This window comes from Protopterus annectens, chromosome 3.part0, assembly GCF_019279795.1.
Source record: "Protopterus annectens isolate FY-2018-M chromosome 3.part0, PAN1.0, whole genome shotgun sequence".
NCBI lineage: Eukaryota > Metazoa > Chordata > Ceratodontiformes > Protopteridae > Protopterus > Protopterus annectens.
Window position 1 is genome coordinate 1,631,050,623 of NC_056731.1, and position 22,853 is coordinate 1,631,073,475.

The 22,853-nt window shown below is 41.2% G+C and overlaps 1 protein-coding gene across 3 annotated transcripts in view; it reads right to left on the reverse strand.

Annotated features, from left to right (window-relative positions):
* NCALD (neurocalcin delta) overlaps positions 1 to 22,853 on the reverse strand; it is a 1,186,843-nt gene that overhangs the window by 903,853 nt on the left and 260,137 nt on the right. For all 3 annotated transcript variants that reach the window (XM_044065662.1, XM_044065663.1, XM_044065664.1), the window contains one exon: positions 10,858 to 10,938. The gene's annotated coding sequence lies outside the window, so the exon portion shown is untranslated. The remainder of the gene's footprint in view (positions 1 to 10,857; positions 10,939 to 22,853) is intronic.

Genomic DNA, 22,853 nt, shown 5'->3' on the forward strand with positions numbered 1-22,853 from the left:
TCTAGAGTATGAAAAACTCTTTCTCCTTTATTTGTAAGTTCTGGAAAGAAAACGGGTAATGAATAGCCTGGCTCAAAGTAAACTCGATTACCACTTTAGACAAAAGGATTTGTTCTCAATTAAACCTCATCTCTGTGGAAAATGAAATAAGGTTGAACCACCAAGAGAGGTTACAACTCAGGCACTCTTCTTACAAAAGTCAGAGCAATCAGCAAAAACTGTCTTCCATTTTACAAACTTCAAATAATCCTGATGGGTTGGTTGAAATGAAACATGAACTAAATTTTCCAAAACAAAGTTGAGACCCAAAGGAGGAACCATCTGTTATCTAGGTGGCCTGATATGCAACTTAAGTTTCCAAAACATTTTAACATAAGAATGCGCTGAAAGGCAAGGTTCCATAGGCAGAAATGCTCAAATGGCCACCCAATTAACTTTGATAGAGGAGTAAGAAAGGCCAGATGATAATAACTTACACAACTACTGTAGAACCAGAGAAATATTAGCCTTAAAATTGTTGTAGTTCATGTCTTGGCTCCAACTAGAAAATATTTTCTATTTAGTGCTACATGACCTCCTAATAGCAGGTTTCTTTGCCTCCATTAATACCTGCTACATGGCTCCAGAAAAAAGGTGCCTAAAAGGTATTAAAACTTATCTAGGCAGTTAGGTGAAGCTATTTCAAGCAGGGGTGTAGCAAAAATTTTACTTGGATACCACTTGAGTGCCTTAAAGAAGGCTTAGTTCTCAAAGAAAGCCTGTCCCTATGGAAAATAAGATAGAGTTGACTCACCATAAGAGATTGCAACTCAGATTCCCTTCTTCCACAAATTAGAGTAATCAGTAAAACTGTTTTCCTTGTTAAGAACCTCGTCAGTCAGCTTAGCTGGTTCAAATGGAGCAAGTGTTTGCTTTTGTAACACAAATTTAAGATTTCAAGAAGGGGTCACAGGTTTTCTTGGAGGCGTCTTATGCAAATTCATTTCAAGAACATATTAATAAGAGCTTGTATTGAAAGAGGAGGATCCATATACAGATATGTTGAAATGGCTGACAAATGAACCTTGACAGAGGAATAAGAAAGGCCATAGGATACTAATTCACACAGATATTGTACAACCAGTGAACCAGAGAAGAATTAGCCCTGAATGAGTGCTGGTTATGTTGTTGGCAACCTTTTTCACTTACTATTACATCATTTTATAGCAGCAAGTTTTCTTGTCTCCATTATTAGCTGCTACACATCCTCAGTAAGCAGGTACCTAAAAGGAATTAAGACCTTATCATCCAGGCACCCAGCTGAAGTTGATTGGTGTTGGAATGTATCAAACACCCTTGTTCTTGAGTAAGTAGATCCAGCCTGTGATGAAGCTTGTGGCAATTGCCTCTCACCATTTCCAAAAGGGGGAATCTCGGTTGCCTGATCCAGAAGGGAGTTATGACAGTATCTTGGGAGATTATTTCTGAAGCTTCAGAAGTACCCTGGATATTAACCAAAAACGTGGAAAACAATGCAGGAACATTCCTATCCAAGAAAAAGAAAAGGCATCTCTTTTCCAGGCCTTCTTGTATAGAGTTCTGGAACAGATCTTGCCGGTTGATTGTTCAGAGAGGAGGCAAAGAGGTCTACTTAAGGAACTCCCCATGGATGGACTAAATCTTGGAAGACCCCCAATCTAAGTCCCATTTGTGAGGGTCTGCCCTGGTCCTGCTCAGCTTGTCTGTCACACAGTTTTGCTCTGACAAAATGTAGGACTGCCTGCAGAGTGAGACTGTGCTGTGAAGCTATATCCCAAGCTAATATGACTAGTCTGCAAATGGAGTATGACCTGGTTCCTCCTTGTCTGTTGATGCACCGTATAACTGGTATTGTCTGTAACCACATGAAGAGGTTGCAGGGACCAAAGATAGTTCAAAGAGTTGAATGCCTTAATCAGGGCAAACATCTCCTTGATATTTTTGTGCTTGCATCTGCCCTTGGTGTCCCACATCCCCTGCACTTTTAACCCTCATGAAACTGCTCCCCAAGCAAAGTCTGGAGTGTCTGTGATGAATGACTGCTTTGGAGCAGGGAGGGAGAAAGGAAAATCTGTATTTAAGGATATCTGCTTTTTCCACCAAAAGATTTATTTTCTGAAAAACCTCAGCACTGGTATTTGAAAAGATGAGTGTTGATGCTGGGACCAAAGAGAGTTCAAATAAGACCATCTTTCTCATGTGGGATCTTGTCAGGGGTATTATGAGAATCACAAATGCCATGACAGACAAAATCCTGAGGTATTTCTTCACAGTGACTGAAGTCTGGGTGGAAAACATTAGAAACACTTCTAGATAAACATACATTTTTTTATTGTGGAACAAAAGCTCTTGGAACTGATGTGTCTAGTTGACATCCCAGGAACACAATCCTGTGTGGAGTCAAGAAAGACTTTTGAATGTTTTCTGGGAATCCCATCTTCTGTAAAAGATCTGTCACCCAAGAGAGAGTGAGAGAGATTCCTGACACTTTGAAAAAATACTCTGCAAAGTTAAGTAGGTCATTTAAATATGGACAAATGTGGATACCCTGTAGTCACTTTGTGACCACTCTTGGTGCAGTGGATTGTCCAAAGTGTAAAGTAGGTAACTGATAATGTGATACAGACACACAAAACGTTAAGAAATGTCTGATGTTTAGATGAGTAGGGATGTGATAAGAATCTTTCTAGTTTCCTGGCACCACTAGACTTAAAATAGGAAAAGAGGTAACAGGTTGTGAAATGACATCATTCTGAATTTGGGAACTATCACAAACAGGGTTTGGAAAGAAGGATCCAGAACTGGTCTCCAAGAATTTTCTTTTTTTTCTTTGGCACTAGGAATATCCATGAATAAAAACCTTTCCCCACCTGGGAATCAAGAAGTCGTTCTATTTCTCTTTGGGACAGCATGTGATGAGGAAAGTACAGTTGTGTACACTTACCATAAATGTAGATGTTCGAGTGTATTCACTGTTGCAGTCATTACATTTGGGTTATCTGCTTGCAGTAGCCCTCAGTTGGCCTGGTTAACAAGTCTTGTGCCCTGCATCGGTTGCTGTCCCTTCTTCCATGATGTCAGGTTGTCAGGGGTATAAAGCATGCAGCCGATGCCATTACATAAGTTTTTCTTGCCCCAGATGTCAGGTGCCCCCCTAATGGGAAGCAATTAAATCTATAAATACAAGGATATACCTCCAACAAAAAAGCAAATACACCAAAATGCTTTTTGAGCATAGTAAGTGAGAGTAGAGGTATAGCCAAAAGAAGAAAGGGGGCTGGAGGGAGGGTAACCAGGACTGGAGCAGTGAATACACTCGAACATCTACATTTATGGTAAGTGTACACAACTGTACTATGTTCTTCGTGTTTCACTGTTGCAGTCATTACATTTGGGTAGATTCCCAAAGCTAAGGTTGGGAGGAGGAATTTAAATAGAATTAGGACCAGCTATAAGGGCCTGGAAGACTGCAGTGGCAAAAGCAGCTCTGGATTTAGAGAAAACTGGCAAATGATAATGCTTGGTGAAAGTATGTACAGAACTCCAGGTAGCAGCTTCTAGGATGCCCCTAGTAGGGATGCCCCTGAGAAAGGCTGTAGAGGTAGATGCAGCCCTGGTTGAATGGGGTCTGATGCCCTGTTGGATAGGTTTTCCATGGTGCGTATAGCAGAAATGAATGCAGTGGCCTATCCATTTTGAAATGGTTTGTTTTGAAATAGCTTTCCCCTCTGTCCCTGCAGCAAATGCCACAAGCAGTTGTTCAGATTTCCTTTGAGGTTTAGTCCTGTCCAAGTAGAATCTAAGCTGTCTGTGCACATCTAAAGAGTGCAGTATCCGTTTCCCTTTGTTCTGTGGGTTATGAAAAAAGGTAGACAAATGAATGGACTAATTAAGAGCCGCACTGGATACCACCTTGGGCATGAAGGAGGGAGTGGTTCTGAGGGACACCCTGTCCGCATGAAAGATGATGAAAGGTTCCACTGCCATAAGGGCCTGTAATTCAGATAGCCTTCTTGCAGATAGCCTTCTTGCAGAAGTGATTGCTAAAAGGGAAGCTGTTTTCCAGGAAAGAAATTATAAATCTGCAGTAGCAGCTGGCTCAAAGGGAGAAAGAGTGAGTTTCTCAAAGACAAAGTTAAGATTCCAGGCTGGGGTTGGAGCTCTCTGTGGTGGCCTTAAATTTGTGGCCCCTCTGAGGAACTGCTTGAGCAGTGGGTGAGAGAAGAGGGGAGGCTCTGTGCTGTAATGAGCTGAAATGGCCGAGCCATGAATTTTGATGGAGGAAAAGGACAAGCCCTTATGAAGCATCTCAGTCAAGTACTGTAGAATCTGAGGTAAACTGGGCACTGCTGCGTTCATTCCTTGAGATTGGTTCCAGGCACAAAATCTTTTCCATTTTGCATTTTGCAGCATAAGATTTCCTAGTACTAGGCCTCCTTGCATCTAAAATTATATCCATCACTGATTTACAGAGGGATGGTAAAGGAGAGATTAGGTAATTAGCCAGGTTGCTAGGTTCAGGGTTTGCAGCTGAGGGTACAGAATCTGGTTCTCCTGCTAAGCAACAGGGAAGGAGTCTGAGGCAGGTGCCGTGGAGCCAAGCAAGACACACTGCGCAAGAGTGGGTACCAGTGTTGGCGAGGCCAGTCTGGTGCAATAAAAATCGTCCTTGGCTTGTCCTGTTTGATCTTTAGTAGTACCTTGGAGAGCAGAGGCAGAGGTTGAAAGGCATAAACTGATAAGTTTTTCCACCTGAAGGATAGAGCATCCACTTCCAAGCTAACTTCTGGGGAATACTTGTGCAAAATTTGACCAGTTGATGGTTTTGGGGGGAGGCAAACAGGTCTATATCTGGGCTCCCCCATTTGCTTGTCAACAGGTTGAAAAGCCTTGGTTCCAGTTTCCACTTGTGTGGGTCCATGAGGTTTCTGCATAGTCCGCCTGCCAGTGTATTTAGTTTTCCTGACAGGAACTGAGCTTGTAAATTCACTTGGTAGCTCAAGACTGTGTTCCACAATGCCATGGCTAGTCTGCAGAGGGGGTAAGAATGTGTACCCCCCTGCTTGTTTAAGTACCACATGACAGTGGTGTTGTCAGTCTTTACCATTAGTTGTCCTGGAAGAATGTGATCCTTGAAGGCTGTCAGAGCATTCTGTACAGCTAACATTTCCTTTTGATTTATGTGCAGGTGCATTTGACTTGGGTTCCATTTGCCCTGAATGCACTTCCCTGACAGGTGAGCCCCTCATGCATAGTCTGATGCGTCTGTTAAGATTTGAGCGGCAGTGGGTAATGTGAATGGTAGTCCCCTGTTTTGGTGGCAGGCCTCTGCCCACCAAAGGAACTCTAGGCGTAGGCAAGATATGATAGTAACCCTTGCTTCTAGATCCTGTGAACGTTGACACCGTAGGCTTTTGGGATACAATTGTAGTTTCCTCATATGCAGCCTTGCATATGGAATTAGAAGAATGCAGGAGGCCATGCACCCCAAGGCTTGCAGTATTTGTCTTGCAGATGAATCCGTTTCTCTGGAGTGAGGAAAGCCATCTGGGAAGTTGTATTCAAGCTTGCTCCCAGGAATATAATTTTTTGACAGGGTACCAGGTGTGAATTATTTTCGTTTATGGTGAACCCCAGACAAGTCGGTACCCTTTGAACAAAGGCCAGATGATTCAAAAGAATGTCCTGGCTTTCTGCCTGAATTAGACAATCATTCAGGTATGGGTATATTTGATATTTCTTTGCCTGCAAAATGCAATGACTGGAGCTAGGCACTTTGTGAATACCCTGGGCGCAGTAGATAAGCCAAAGGGCAGTGCAGGGGAACTGATAGTCCATGTAGCCTGCTTTGATGCGTAGGTATCTTCTGCAAGACTCCCTGATAGGGATGTGCAGGTATGCTCCTTTTAAGTCTAGTGTTGCCAACCATGCATCTTTGCCTAGCATAGGAAGCAGTTGGTGAAGAGTCAGCATCTTGAATTCTGGAATCACCAGAAAGGTGTTTAGAGTAGAAAGGTCCAGGATAGGATGCCATTTATTGCCTTTTCTGGGTATCAGGAAAAGTCTCGAATAGAAACCTTGTCCCTTTTCCTCTACTGGTACCAACTGAATAGCCCCCAAGTTTAAAAGAGACAGTACTTGATTTTGGGCCTCTGTTCACTGATTTGGCCACTCGCTTGGTGTTGGCAACGTGTGGAAATGAAATCTGTATCCTTGGAACACTATATTTAAAACCCATTTGTCCTGGGTAATGAGTTCCCTGTTTTTGGCCTGCAGACCAATCTTTCCGCCTAAAGGGGCATTCCGTTGGGAAGTGCTTGGAAGTTTTAAAAGCAAGTCATAGGGGGGAGTCTTACTACTCCCAGATTTTGGTGCGGAACCCCCCCCCCCCTCACTGCTTAGTCTTGTGTGTCCCTTGGGACTGAAACCTGGGGTTTCTACTGTGTCTGGGTTTGGCTTGAGAAGACCTGGAAGGGGCTGGAAAGGTCCAATTTTTAGAGGGCCAGTGCCTACTAAATCTAGGAGGCTTAACTTGTAAGAAATTTTAACAGTTTCCATAGATTTAGCTTTATCGCCTCGTTGCCAAACAGGCGGTCCTGATTTAAGGGAGCATCCAACAATTTAGCTTTAACATGATCAGGCAAAGATTGCTCCTTAAGCCAAGCATGCCTTCTGAGCACAGACCCAGTGACAGCAGCCCTGCAAGAGGCCTCTAATGAATCAAATCCACATTGTAAACGTTTTCCTACCTGTTCAGCAGAATGCATTAAATCCTGTAATTCTTTATTTTCAGTACAGTCAGGAATCAACATCATTTTCTGTTTAAGCAATCCAATAACATGTTGTTGATACTTTAAACATATGAAACTGGCAGTTTAAAGCCCTAATGGCCAAGGTTGCAGAAGTGTAAATCTTCTTACCCCCATCTATCCAGCACCTTGGAGTCTCTATCAGAGGGGGGTAGGATTTTTAGCAGTAGAAGCCTTAATGCCCTTGGGTCCCTGTTAAATAGTCTCTGGATCCACAATAGGATTTTTAAAAAGGAACTTGTGTGAATCAGGAACCCAGTAATATGTGTCAGGTTTTCTGGGAGTAGGAGGCAAAGAATCAGGGGCCAAACTAGATTCTGAAAAGGCATCAACAACAATGTCTAGTACAGGAGGTATAGCTAAAGGCCTGTGCTGAGGCAGGAGTAAGAAATCCCTAAGCCTCTTTTGTGAATCAGAAAAATCCTGGCTTTCCCAGTAGAAATGCTCCCTTAGAGTATGTAAGGTCTCACCAAAAGAAAAATCCTCTGGAGGGGAAGCAGAGGGAACAGAGTCCTCTGCATCAGAATCCTCATAAGTAGATAAGGGCAAATCCAGATCATCAGAAGAATCAGAAAAATCAGAATCCTGGTCAGAAGTCTCTTAAAGGGGGGGGGGGGTTGGCTTCCCCTGATTAGAGCTATAGGATCTTCAGCCATTCTTATTTGTTTTTTAGGCATAGAGGCCTGAGCATGCGGCTTGGGCACCAGTTTCTTAGTCATGGTTCGAGATTTGGGCCTAAATGAAGAAGGAGGCATCGGTTTAATATGCAAGTCCGTAGACCTGAATACACCCTCAGAAGCTGGTGCCTGCACAGTGGCTACGGACCCATCCAAGGTAGAGACATCCGCAGGTTCCACAGTTGAAGCATCATGCGGCATACCGGACTCCGAATGGGTCTCAGTAGAGGCCTGCGAGTCAGAAGTAGTGGGTATCAGGGGCTGCAAAAGTGCCTCACTGAGTACTGGCGAACTGGCAACTGGCTTAGGAGAAGCGTCATCGGCAGCTTTGGACCTCGGCGGCCTGTCCCTGTCTTTATCTTTGTGTTTTTTCAGAATCCTGGTAGTCAGATGGTTAACCGACGACATTTCTGGATAATTAAACCAAGAACCGAAACATTTTAGAGGCGAAAATATACCGACGATGGATAGTGCGCTGTTTAAATAAAGCACAAAACCGACAGCAAGGTACTTCGTGGTCAGGGCCTAGGCAAGGAATACAGTACGAATGAAAATCTTTGTGAGGTATTTGCTTTCCCCAAGTAATGCAATTAACTTTTACTGACATCTGAAGGAGCAAGAAAAAGTTTCCCCAACGGGGTACTTGGCTTTAGTTGAAGACTTCAGTTCTGAAACTTGAAAATGAAAATTTCAGGAGTCGGCCAACCGGCACCTGCGAACTGCTTCTGCTTTCGGCACTACATGGCAAGAAAGACTGATGTAATGGCATAAGACTGATGTAATGGCATAGGCTGCATGCATTATACCCCTGATGACCTGACCTCATGGAAGAGGGGACAGCAACAGAAGCAGGCCCCAAGACTTCGTTAATCAGGTTGACTGAGGGCTACTGCAAGCAGATAACCCAAATGTAATGACTGCAACAGTGAAACACGAAGAACATCAGATGGAAACAAAATAGCCTAACCAGGAGTATTAGGAATGACCCCCTGGAAAGGAGGCATTTCCTCCCACTGCTATCTGTAACCCTGATGAATGATTTTCAGAACCCATTTGTCTGAAAGTATCTGTTGCCAAAGAGAAAAACTGAGATTCAGATTTTCTGAAAAAAAGTGGATTCCATTGATTTTTTAAGCTCTGCCTGAGCTGCCAATAGTTTGGGCACAAGAAAAGTGCTTGTGTGCTCTGGAAGCTGCTGTATCTTATGCAGGATACAACCCATGCAGCTAAGGCTACAGCAGCAGTGAGCAAATGATGAACCTCTGCTGGTATTTTATCCATTTACTACAGAAGCATACTAGAAGTTTTCTGCAGTTCTAGCAAATGTCACTGGAATCAATGATAAATCCACTCTGCATCATATTTTTAATTTATGTTTACTTTGTTCATCCACTTCGTGACAGAAATGTTCCAAAGACCATTCGTCTCTTTGAATCAGTCTCCAGAGCCGTGGACAAGGGTAAGCTGGTCCACACAGCTTACCTGGACCTCGCCAAGGCTTTTGACACCATCCCCAAACTCTGGAATAATAGATAAACTTACTAAGCTGGGCATTAATCCCTATGTCACTCGATGGGTTGGCAACTGGCTTACTGACAGAACCCACACTGTAAAAGTAGCCTACTCCAAATCTAGCTCCAGACAAGTGACAAGTGGAGTACCTCAGGGTTCAGTCCTTGACCACTCTTGTTTGGCATCTAGTTCTCTGAAGTACAGGCCAACACTAAGGGACTCTAGCTAACAAAGTTCGCAAATGACTGCAAACTGGGAGCCATTATTGAATCCCCAAATGATGTAGATATTCTACAAAAGGGCCTTACAGAAACAGATGCTTGGTGCCAGAGCCATGGGCTCAAGCTCAGTGCCAAGAAATGTACAGTTATCCCCTTTGGGAAAAAACATGTACCCATGAATTACCATATGGGTGGCAGTACACTAAACACCGAAAGTGTGATAAGAGACTTAGGGACACAGGTGGACAGTGGTCTCACCTTCGATAACCACATCGCCACAACAGTAAGGAAATCCTTCTATGTGGCACACCTCATCACTAAGGGCTTTTCATCCAGAAAAAAGGAGGTCATTGTCCCACTGTACTCATCCCTCATTAGACCCACTATAGAATACAACACCCTGCTTTGTATGTACCTCTCAAGACATCTGCAACAACTAGAAAGGCTGCAGAAATACCTCAATAAAAGAATCACAGACCTAAAGCAGATATCCTCTGCTGATCGTCTAAAAAAACTCCACCTATACCCTGTCGCATATCGTCTACTCAAGAGGCAATCTCTGCTTAACATACAAGGCCATGTCAAACCCAGAGGTGTTGGACATGCTACACTTAAAAGAAATCCCAATCCCTCAGAGACGCACGCTCCAGAGATCTAAACCTTGCCATCACAAAGAACAAAATATGCTGGAGGGATAGGTTCCTGACCCAGAGACTCCCCAGACTCTGGAATAGACTGCCCATACATGTCAAGCAGAGTGCCTCTTTGGCCCTCTTCAAAAGGAACCTTAATGATTGGATTGGAGATAGGAAATTCACCCTGGGGAGCACGTCAGTCGCCTTGCTAGACAGGGGTCCAGGGAAGTAAATACTGTGGGAAGAAATAGCCAGAAATTGTTATGGCTAGGGTTGCATAGGCCCTAAGGCCGACAGCCCAGAACCAACCTATGAAGAATCATGCAAGACACTGTATGTGTTAAAGCTGAGGACAAATCTGTTAACAAAAAATAAAAAGAAGATAACAAGGAAAGGAAAAACTATTCCTTTTACGAAAACATCATGGATAGCTATAATATTATTTAATGATGTTTATCTTCTGCTGCATCTGTGATGCACTGGAAAAAGACACATAGTATCTCATCTGGCTGTCAAAGAACAACCAGGAAGTATACATTCATATACTTCCACCTTCCACAGTGATTAAAGCATTGTTTCTACCTTCACTGCAATCACACTTGTTCAGCATAACATTTCTCTCTCTCTTGCAAAATAGTATGTAAACAGTAGTGTTACTAGTTTTGATTTAATTTAAGGGTTGTATTGAACTAATAGTTTGACAGTGCTCATGGAAACAAAAATAACAGGCTTTATGTACTGCTGATAACAAATGTTTTCCAAAGTCCTTTAAAACTGAAGAGAAAACAGCAGAAGTTAAGGACAAATACTCAAAAGAAGGATAATATTAATTCAAATGTATAACAAACGCCTAACATAAACAAAAAAAAAAAAGGTCTGTACAAGTAAATCACCTTCAAAATAGGAAACTAGCCTAAATAATATAACTTAGTATTTATTAACTACATTACAAAACAGATGACTATATAAATAATATAATACTTACCATAGTAACCGATTTTCTTTGATGCAAATCCACCAGATTTGTTTGAAGTGATTCAAATGCAATTTGCACCCCTTGCTTATCCTGCAGCAAAAGACACAGCGAGAAAGAGAGAAAGTGAACAAAGTTAAGACACTGCAGCAGCCCGACTGCTTTCACATTCAGACAACAAATCCTAATTGGTATGTTCTACATTATACCTTGTTGCTAAGTACTTTCTACAGATTACAGCTGCAGCCTGAAAAGAAGCAATTCATGCAACAAGTGCACACTTTGAAATAATACTCTATGAGCAATGACTTATCTGGAATGTGAAATAACTGTTACACTTGGAAATAAACCTCTATAAAGGCGGAGAAAAAAACTGTAGCCTCTCTACAAGGCTTGACAACTTGAAGTTGGTGACTGACAGACATTTTATTTATTTATTTATTTGACATTTGTTTACAGGGGTGATCTGACTGGGTCGAGAAAACACGTGTTCAGCAGTGGCCCGGGGAGAAAAGCTCCACATACAGTACAATGCAAATACAGTATAAGCCAATACAACAAAGATTACATTAGAAATACTATACAAAAAATAAGTTGAAAGAACAAACTGCTACAAGATGTTGTAATATATTACTACACATCTAAACAGTTCTATACAGTTAAAACATTATATACGATAAGTCACTCTCATCATAGATGATGTAGAAATACCAGCCAGAAAGTTAGTGAGAGAGAGTTAAGAAGGATATAAGCAATAAAAGCCTGAGCAGCAGCTTAAGAATATGGTATAGAAGTAGAGAAGGAGTTAGAAGAGCTTTAGGATCTTGTAGTCTGTGAGGGACTGAAATGTGAGAGAAGAGGAAGATCTGAGCATTAGCCAGGCTATATGCAGGAGCACAGCCATGTATTTTTGAGATGATTTTTTAAAGAGGCTTTGAAATGGGTTAGGCCAGGAATAAACCTGGTAGCTACAGGTAGTGAATTCCGAAGTATACAGACAGAGTATGAATACAGAGAGTGACCAGGTTTTCTTGTGGATTTTGAGATAGCTAAGAGATTTCTGTCTTCTGGTAGTATGGATCGATTTGGTGTGTAAGGTGTGACTAGATTGGCTAGTGCAGGGCAAGCAGTAGGCTTGAAAATAAGGTTGTGGAAGCAGGGGTGTAGCCAGGATTTTAAGATTTGTACTCACAACTCCCAGTCTGCTGCCCCACCACCAAACCGCACCCATGTCAACACATTGATCTCCACCCACATCCCTTACAAATTGCTGTTCAAGCCACATCCCCTTCACAGTGCTGCTCTCTCTCCCATCCCTGGCAAACATATGCCAGGATGCTAATCATTTATATGATTAAACAATAAAACAAAAATGGATATTTCAGTTCAAGTGTGGAAAAGCATGTAAAGTAGATTACCAATTTACATTATGGCTAACTGAATCCAGATGAGCACTCAAGAGTGCATTTTTAACATTGTGTGGCACAGCTCTCAAACATCCATCATACAAGTGCTCACATGACTGGCCTTTTGTAGTAGTGTACAGTTCGAGAAGTCACATTGCTGTCCCACAAATAATCTCTGCACCATGTCAAGCTAGCCAGTCACAGCAGTCCATTCAGTTCACACAGTTATAACTACACCAGGTGAAGGCTGTCAAGGAATTTACCCAACTAACCACTGAATGTCATATTCATACACCAAATTTACATAGGTACATACAATATGTCAAATAAACCAGGATAACTATAGCTACCAGTGCCAGAAAACTGCACCGAACACTCATTCTGATATAAAAATGTTGAATACAGCAGTACTGCCTGATCAGATTGTCTGTCTGTCTATCTATCTAGCAATCTATCGTTGATCAAGTTGGTCCCTCTAGGCCAGAAGCCTCTTTTCAGGAGACCCCATGTAGTATTCATACTGACTACAGGAAATTTGGCCAGGTCACAGGGGAGCATTCTCTATTTTTATCGTAACCAGATTCTCCCCACAATTCCTTGGCACAAATTCTCTAAATGACTTCACTCACTGCACTGCTTAAAATCATATTTCCAGAGAATAGAAGAGTGTCTTTACTAAAAACCCTTAAATAACCATCAAAGGACCTCTTTCTCATGAATGCTTGCTCACTAAATTCATCCAGTGTCTCCTCCAATGCCAATAAACTCTCAATTGTCAGACGCACAGCGTTCCAAGCTATACCTGTTTGGTATTGAAAACATAACCAATAAAATTCCCGGTGACAACCTTCAAAACAATATTATAACTCTACAGACCCTACATCAGCATTTAGTACGTTACTTATCATACTGGCCACAATGCAAGAGAAGCTTGTGGTTCATAAAATCTAATGCTGAACTATTTCATTCACTCTTCTTATGCTGCAATAAGTTCCTAAAATATAGAATGGTGCCATTACTAAACAGATTCCAAAAACAACCCAAATGCACACCCATTTCAATACTCCAAATGCTTGGTAAAAAGCCAAAAACATTAGATTAAGTGTGTTGCTGACCAAGTACACCTATTCCCCAACCACCATGGATTCTGGGCCAAAAGGACCACAATGACAGCTATTGAGACATGAGATCCTAGTGGATACAGCAAACAGCAAGTCACAGCAGCAATTGTTTACATCTAACCAAAGCAGTTGCCATGGTAGCCCATCCACTCTTTCACACTGCCCATCTAGCCAATGGTATCCAAGCCAAGCTTCCAATAGTTCCTCATCTTTCTTTCCAATCATAATTTCAAAGTTTAAATAGGCTATTCATCCTCAACCAAAGCTCCCAACTCAAATGAGTCCCTTGGGGCTCCATTCTATCATGCCTGCATTTCTTCATTTACTTCAAAAGTCTCTCAACAGACCTCCCAAATCTCTGCATCATTGTCTATGCCAGCAGCATGGTTACCTACAGAGTTCATCAATCCCCTCACAATATTAACGTCCAACATCAATAAGACCTCCTTTCCCTTCCCTTTTTCAAATGGTTATGCTCAGAGTACGTGACTGTGTGATTTAACCACACCCTTTCTATATTAAACACCACATTCTAGAAAACTATAATGCCAGCTGTAAGAACTCATTCACTGCACTGCAATTCAGGAAAGCCTAAAACATTACCTCACTTAATTAACAGAATGATAACTTAACCCATGTAACATATTACAGCTGCTACCTAATTTCTTTAAAAATAATTATGCTATCACTAGCCAGCAATTTCTGGGCACGTAAACCAATGCCATTGTAAAGGCTCTGTTCCAGTTTCTTCCTCCAACTGCACCAACTCCCCACCATACCCCCCTTAAGACTCCTCTTTTCATCATCCTCCTTCCTTCCCACTCCCCTGTTCCCATTCTTCTCGCTTAACATCTAGCTCTCAATACTTCCATTTTTGATAGCTTACTCAATAAACAATTCTCTCTTAACTGACTGCTTCCATCTCTCTTCGTCTGCACCTTCCCACCACTCATGCTTCTATTAACACCCAGCATCACTCTTGTTCTCATTATACATTTATTTATTTATTTATCCATTCTTTGTTGACTGGGTTAGTCCCAAGGCTTAATGTTAAAAGCTGACCAAATAATCATCCCCTATAAACTGTGAAGATGAATGGTTTGAAGGATACACAAACAATATCAGGACATAGTGCCTGCCTTAATACCCTCAAAAAATAAAAAGTTAGTTACCTTCTGTGCACTTCCATGCTGTTATATTGGAATGAACATGAAAGATCAAATGCCCATCATCATAAATTTCAAGTTATTGCTGCCATGCCCACAACAGCATGCCTCTTCTCTCTCATCCCTAAACCAGCTACTTTTAGTGTACCTCTCTGGTATTAGACTTTAAGGAAAGTAAAAGAATATACAGTGACAGTAATGTAATATAACTTGTTGCCATCAAATGTGCATACACAGCATGACTCTGTACCCCTAGTCACAAAAGATAGCCACCTGCCTGATATTTGACTGAGACGAAAGTGGAAAAAAATAATTTCAGAAAATATTTGAACTTGTTTTGCCTAGACAATATGATACCTTAGATAAAGTATGGAGACCTTTTCTGCACACGTCTGAAATATCAGAATAAGGAATGTTAAAGAAATAATGACCAAACAGTCACCAGCAAGCACATCAGCCAGAAGAGTTTATTTGCTCCTCGTGCAGTGCGCATCTTTAAATATAAATACTGCTATTTGTCCACAGATTAAAACAAAGTTACACTGCCCCTGACAAGCCAGGTCTATCACTAGATGTACACACATGCATGCATATGAATCATACACACACACACAATTGCTGCCTTGGCTGTTACAGTTTAATATAACAGTGGATAACAGATTACATAAAATAATAAAACATACTACACTACTTGCCAGCTTGTATAAAAAACTTCAAAACTTTCATTGTTCTGAAATGCTTCCTATGTTGCAATTACTTACCTTACCCTGCCCTACATATTCAGGAGTGAGACATGCTCTCTGTCAAGAGGAAAAGAACAGTAGACTTTACTGAAGAAAACCACAGCCAGACAAAGCAGTTAACAGTCTAGAGTCTGAGATCAGTAAATAAAAATAAAAAATAAACAAGGATTAGCAGCCAGTACACAAGTACACAACAGAAATAGCCACAATCTCTCCCCCTCCCTTCTAGCACAACTCTTTCTGCAGGCATCATATATACACAGGCAGTACCACTACTCACTGAAGCAATACTAGATAAAGAACTAAGGGAAATCCACACCAGGGCACCAGGAGATCATTTTGATTTCATACAGCCCCCCCCCCCCCTCTAGATAGCGTTAATTTGTCAGTTAGCGCTCTTTAGACAACATCTATCTGATGCAGTCTTAACCAAGGCATTTTTTGCATTATGTGACTATCATTTATTTCGTTGTCTTTCATTTTTTTCTGTTTTGCCCCTACATTTAAGACAGTAAATACTTCCTGCCTCAGCTATTATTACTAACATCAATATCATTAATATACAATGATATAAATGTTAATTGGGATACAACAAAAGAAAAATCTGCAGACAAAAAACATTTAATAATAAGAAACAGTTTCTGAAAAGTGTTATAGTTAACTGTGTTCTAAAACGGCCATCATCAAAATTAAAACACATACTGCATCTGAACTGCCAAGCCTGTAATGCTGCACAGGCAAGTGACAAGATGTTGCTCGTTTACAGAGATCATAATATAACAATTTATAGACATTGTTCTAAAACTTTAAGGGATTAAAGAAGTGCTTAGAAAGTTATGGAAGATACAAATTCAGTAGCCCTGTAAATTCAAATTTATAGTTTAATCTACATGTTTGACTTAGTACAGTCTGTATTAGATAGCAGCATATAATGTTTTTTTAATACTACCTCTCAGCACCTTATAATATCTCCTTGCAACAGACTCAGTGCTTGCACAAAGAGCCCTGCATATCCAATCCCATAATATCCATACTATATTGTCTGCTGCCTGGCCTGGGTTATTTTTCTGTTTTACTTACTAATTTTAGTCTCATCCTGATGGCGGTATGGAGTGCACCAGTGCTTCTGCTTCCTGTTCGTTCCCCAGTCAGTGTTCGCGCGCATCTGCATTGGAATCTGCCAAGCTAATTCCTCTTCTTTTCTTTCCTGACTCTCCCAACTAGATTAGAGGATTCGGGTGCAGTAAAACTTCAGAAATCCTCTCAATGTGTTTTGACGCAATGCCACGTACTCGCAGTTACGCAAAGTTGCCTGATTACGATTGCTTTACTTTCCGATAGTTAGTTGTTCATGCAACACATGGCTCTGAGTCTAATGCAATCTCATTCATCCTTGCGCATTGCTGACACACCTCAGGGCATGTAGGCACTGTATGATGATGCAAATTAAGTGAAAGATAAACCGGCATTAAAGGGACCATTCAGGAATGCATGCCACCCTCTTATTTTCATACCTAAAACAGAACTTTCTGTACAATTCAGGATAGTTGAGAGTTTTTTTTTTTTCTTTTCGGTTTAGGATGGGGTTCTCCCTGGGTCCTAGTGCCTATCTTCTACCCCTTCATTTGAAAAACTGTACTGAAGTGCGTACAGTACGTACGCTTCCCGACGTCCTTGTGTGCAAGGTGGATAGCTGAATAAAGGCAATTTGGTTGGGTAGTTCAAGCCAGTTTAATTGTAGGAGTGGTTTACAGTGGTGTGTGTGATATTTAGAGTTTGTGGCAAACTTTGCAACTTTGTTGTAGCACTGTTCCAACTTGCATAGGGTAGAATTTTGTAAGTTAATTAAGATAGGGGCACCATAAAGAAGAGAGGGAAGTAAAAATGTTTTTGCAAGGGTAGTTTTGGTTGCTGCAGTAAAAAAAATGTTTGTTTCTATACGAGTCCCAATTTTGATGTGTTCTCTTTATATTTTGCTGTATATGGGGGTCAAATGAAAGCTTATTGTCAATGATAACACCTAGGAGTTTGGTTTCCTGCACTATTTCTATGGCAGGGTTCTCAGATGCAAGGATGTTAAAATGATCAGTGTCAAGGGAGGTGCTTTTGGGATGAAAGAGTACTAGTTTGTCTTCTTTGGCTTAGGAAAAGTTGAGCATTTCTTAGTCAGGATTCAACTGCTGTAAAGGACTGTTAAGTTTTTGAGAGTAGTTCTGGTAGTGATTGAGCAGTGCAGATCATGGTTGAATCCATCAACATACTGAATCAGGGTCCCAGGGTGAGAGGTAGTGTGAAGGTTGTTAGTGAAAATGTTGAAGAGTAGGGGTCCTAGGATTGAGCCTCGGGGGACTCCAGTAGGGTTGTGGAGAAAGGGTGAGAGTTTGTTGGACCCTTTCACTGCTTGTTTATGATCCTTGAGGTAGCTCTGAAACCATTTTACTGTGTTATGTGAGAAGCCTAAGTTAGACAGTGTGTTCAAAAGTAATGGGTGAGACACTGTGTCAAAGACTTTAAAGAGATCAAGGAATACAGAGTCTGTATAGCATCCTGCATCTCTGGCCTTGTTCACAGTGTCTGTAAAAGATAATAGGGCTGTAGCTGTGCTGTGGCTAGGTCGAAAGCCATGTTGGGTTTTGGTTAAAAGATTGTTTTGCAATAGATATTCAATTACCTGCTGATGGATACCTCTCTCGAGAATTTTGGACATGGGTGATAAGATGGATATAGGACAGAAATTGGATGGATCAAAAGAGTTGCCTCCTTTGTGGATGGGGTTGATGTGAGATTGTTTCCGTACTTCTGATTCGGATAAAAATACGGATAAACATTTATATATTTTCAAGCTTCAGCATTATAAATTTCCATGAAAGGCACTTTTTTTGCTTAATTCACAGAAACACACCAAAAACTCATAAAGGAACATCTCTGAATTAGCTCTGTAAGCTACTCACTAACCTCCTCACAAAAGAACTGAAGATGGAAGTCCTATGCACACCTCAAATGCATTTTACTTAATTCAGAAAGTATAGGTATAACTTTCTGTCTTCAAATACAGAGACTAAATGGAATGCAGCAGGGCCCCATTAAGACTTTCTAGTCATATGTCTTCTTCACGTCCATCAAGCACATGTAAACATCAACTGAATCAAAGGTCTGTCTACTGAACAGTCTCCTTACCTTCATCATTATCACACAAATGGCCGTCAAGCAAGCTCACTACTACCGCTTTCAAAAGTAGGCGGGAAGTTCAGCATTATAATATGATTTACAGATCCCCACTTGTAAGATAAACCAGTGCAATACGAGTACATCAAGTCACTGAAAGCTGAAGACCTTTCATCAGACAGAGTCTGTGCATGTGTTAGTGCTAGCCCTATGCAGCTCATGTATTTTTTCTATCAGTAGATTTATAATCTATCACACCAAACACTGTCTACTATGTAAAACAGTATTGCCCTCGAAGGTTTTAAATGTAATAACTTTAGTTTATATTCATGCCTCTACTCTCTCAAAACATCTGTTGATTTATTTATTTATTTGAGATGACCAAGGTACTACTTCAGTCACCCACCCCTGATGATCTGGTGTATTTATATGATACCATTATCACAGCCAGCACTTTGTAGCCCACTCTTCCTCTTTCTTGTCATCTTTTATTCTCATATTGCCTCTCAGTCCTTCCTAGCGATCGGATCACCCACTCAACATCATGTTACCTTTGTTGCACACTTTAAATCAGCCTAACATCTCTCCAAATCTGGACATAGTACTCCAGCTGAGGAGAGATGTCACATGTTAATTCCCAGCATATGCTATTTAGATCACTCTTTAAGACCCTGATAAATCTTACACAACAACTCTATGATAGAATTTCATCTGCATGACCCAGGTGACACTGGTTCAACTAGTGAACCTAGCAACTGAACAGTCTGAAGGGGTGATGGAAAATGAAGCAGTATTTCAACAGCTTGCCTGTCCCAGGTGGAAGGAGAGCAGTTTTCAACACAGAATGAAAGCCCTCGGTGGTGAAACTTACAGCATGTATCCTGGCTTAATAACACTGGAACACATTACTAAAAGACACCGTCAATCTCAATGATCGTATAATTAAGCTATAACAAAAAAATCCCTACAGAGCAAGTATGACATTGTATTGGTGGCCTCAGCATCCTCCCTGACCATGGGATAAGTAACAGGTCAAGTGAGGGGGGTGGCAGGCAACTCTCTGCATCTGAGATTGAAGAAAAGTACCAATGGCAGCTAACGGTCAGCTGCACAGGGGCAAAAAAATAGTTAGAAAAACAAACAAAAAAAAAGGCCTGCTGAAATAACAAAAACTATCCAAAAGGAATAAAAACAAACTATATCAAAACTCAGAAGAAGCTTCTGCAAAACTTTCAGGCAACAGCCCTAGAACACAGACAAAAGTTACTATAAGGCAAGAAAACACAGCCGCCATAACATGCTTACCGATATCACACCTTTAAGTAGGTGCAAGTAAAATTCTTGCTATCCTTTACATACAAGCAATTTATAGTGCTCACATCCTAACCTGAGCAAGGCTGCACATGATAACCCTATTGCAAAGTTGTGTATACCCATCATCTGGCTAAAATCAGGGGCAAATTAGTAGCATACAATATGCATACTTTTCATTTTATATATATATATATATATATATATATATATATATATATATGTGCATATATATATATATATATATATATGTGTGCATATATATATATATATATATATATATATATATATATATATATATGTGTGTGTGTGTGTGTAGTCTGCCCCCCCACACACACACACACACACTTGTTGCCTGTGTTAGTCCAACTAGTTTAATTGCTTCTTTTCAGGAGAGACCTCAGGTGGTAGTCAATTTCCTTACCTGCCGTTGTTGTGAGTGGGACCTGGAGAAACAGGGAGGCAGATGGAGAGAAGGAGATAATGGAGTGTTGACAGAAATTGAGGAAAAAGCCAATTTCAAGACTGTAGAATGCATGCAGGATTCTAAGGAAATGTTTCAAAGAAATCTGTTTTATGAAGATGAGTTGGCAAATGGTGGATGTATAATTACAACCCGCCAGAGGTGAGAATCAAACACTGTACCTTGAGTCTCTGAGTCAAACATCTTAGCCATAGTTAGAGAAATTGTTGTTGATATTATGAATAGAAAAGAAGAAGCAAAAGCATGATAGGATACCTTAATAAGGTGTTTGATACAACTGAGCATGAAATCTAATGGGTAATAATGAAAGAATGCAATATAAGTGCGAAAGTTAGGAAATTATGTTTATCAGTGTATGATAATAATAAAGTAAAAATACCTGATTTGCACACTATTTGTATTAGTTATGAATGTGATAGTATGTAAAATAAGTTACAAAATGAAAGAGGTGTGGTATATAAAATCTCAAGAGTTTAGAATTCCACTTCTGTTAACATATGCAGACGGCATTATAATTTGGATAAAAGAAGTTATGTCTTACCATAACATTCCATCTGTATTGTTGATCCTCTTTCAGTCATTACGCATGGGTATCAGTTCCAAGCTCGGAACCGATCCGGCCATTTTCCAAGCTCGCGTCAGCTTCAAACTCTCGAGCTAAACTCTTTCCCACAACCCCCCTCTCCCTGTTACCTCAGATTGAGTTTGCAAGTCAAAGAAGGTAGAGGCTACCTCTGGTCAAATATCCTAAGAGAACCGGATGGTGAGATCCACTAGAAACCACAGGAGGGGGAAGGAGGGAGGGTCGTAATGACTGAACGAGGATCAACAATACAGATGGAACGTTATGGTAAGACATAACTTCTTTATCTGATATTGTTAATCCTCGTTCATTCCTTATGCACGGGACAGAGTCCCCAGCTACCTCTATTCCTGGGAGGCTCTCATGGAAGGACATTCCTCAGCACTGCAGAACCGAAAGATACTCTTCCCCTGGAGGCCAAATCCAATTTGTAATGATTGATGAAGGTATGAGGTGTAGCCCAAGCTGCAGCTGCTCAGATATCATGTAAAGAAGCTCTGGCATGGAAGGCAGCAGAAGTTGCCACCGACCTTGTTGAATGAGCTTTCATGGTAGTAGGCAACAAGATATTACGTTGTGTATAAATAAAGGTCACACAGCCCTTCAACTATCTAGCTAATGTGACCTTAGCAACAGCAGATCTTAGTCTAGGTCCAGAAAAGGCTAAAAATAACTGGTCAGATTTATGAAAGGATTTAGTCCTGTTTAAGTAAAAACGGATTTGCCTGTGTATATCTAGGGTATGTAGGCAATACTCTCCTCTGTTTGAATGATTGGGAAAGAAAACTGGCAATTCAATGGCATGATTAATGGACATTTCAGAGATCACTTTTGGCAGAAATGACGGCTTAGTTCTCAGAGACACTATCTCTATGAAAAATCAAGTATGGACTCTTGATACATAAAGCGTGAAGCTCAGATATATGTCTGGCAGAAGTAATGGTGACCAAAAACAAGGTTTTCCATGACAAATGCTTGAGGTCGCAAGAAGAGGCTGGTTCGAAAGGTGACACTGTCAGAGCTTGTAGAACGAATGATAAATCCCATGGTTGAATAGGTTCTCTAAAAAGGTGGCTTCAGATGATTCACACCTTTTATGAAGATCTTGCACAATTTATGGGATATGAGAGGAATGTTGGACACCCTCATGAAAATTAGAAATTGCAGCTAAATGAACTCTAATGGTAGAGGCCGATAGACCTGACTGAAACAGGTCGGCCAGGTAGTCTAGTATTATCGACACTGGTGCTGAGAAGGGGTCTAACTTGTTTATCTTTCAGCCAACAGGCAAATCCTTTCCACTTACTCAGATAAGTAATTCTAGTGGAAGACTTATGAGAAGCAATGAGAATATCACGTACTGGTAAAGAAAGATCATTCTGCCTGGCAATCAAGGGAATTGCAGTAGCCAAGCCGTGAGCTTCAGGAAGTTGGGATGAATCACGTTCTGTGGGTGTGAGATCAACTCCAGGGTTGGATGGAGAATCCATGGTCGATCTAGTAGGTGAGGCCAAAGGAAGGGGAACCAAATGTCGAGGCCAATATGGTGCTATGAGGATCACCTTGCTCTTCAACTGACGGGCTTTCTTCAGAAACTGAGGAATGAGGGGAAAGGGTGAAAATGCGTAAAGAAGACCCGAGGGCCAATCGTGGACTAGAGCGTCCCTGGGTGACTGTCCCAGAGGGGGAATCAGGGTGAAGTAGTTGCTGCATTTGTAGTTGGTCGGGGATGCAAAGAGGTCGCATCAAGGACGGCCCCAGCGGTGGAAGATCTCCGCCGCTATCAAGAGATTCAGGGACCACTCGTGAGGTTGAAGAATGCACCTGCTGAGTCTGTCTGCTAGCAGGTTGGAACTCCCAGGAATGTGCGTTGCTAGAAGAAATCGGTTGGTAGCCATCGCCCATTGCCATATCCTCATGGCCTCTCGACAAATGGGGTAAGATTTGGTTCCACCTTGCTTGTTGATGTACCAGACCACTGGCATGTTGTCTGACTGAATCACAATTGTCTCAGAAGGCAGCAGGGGAT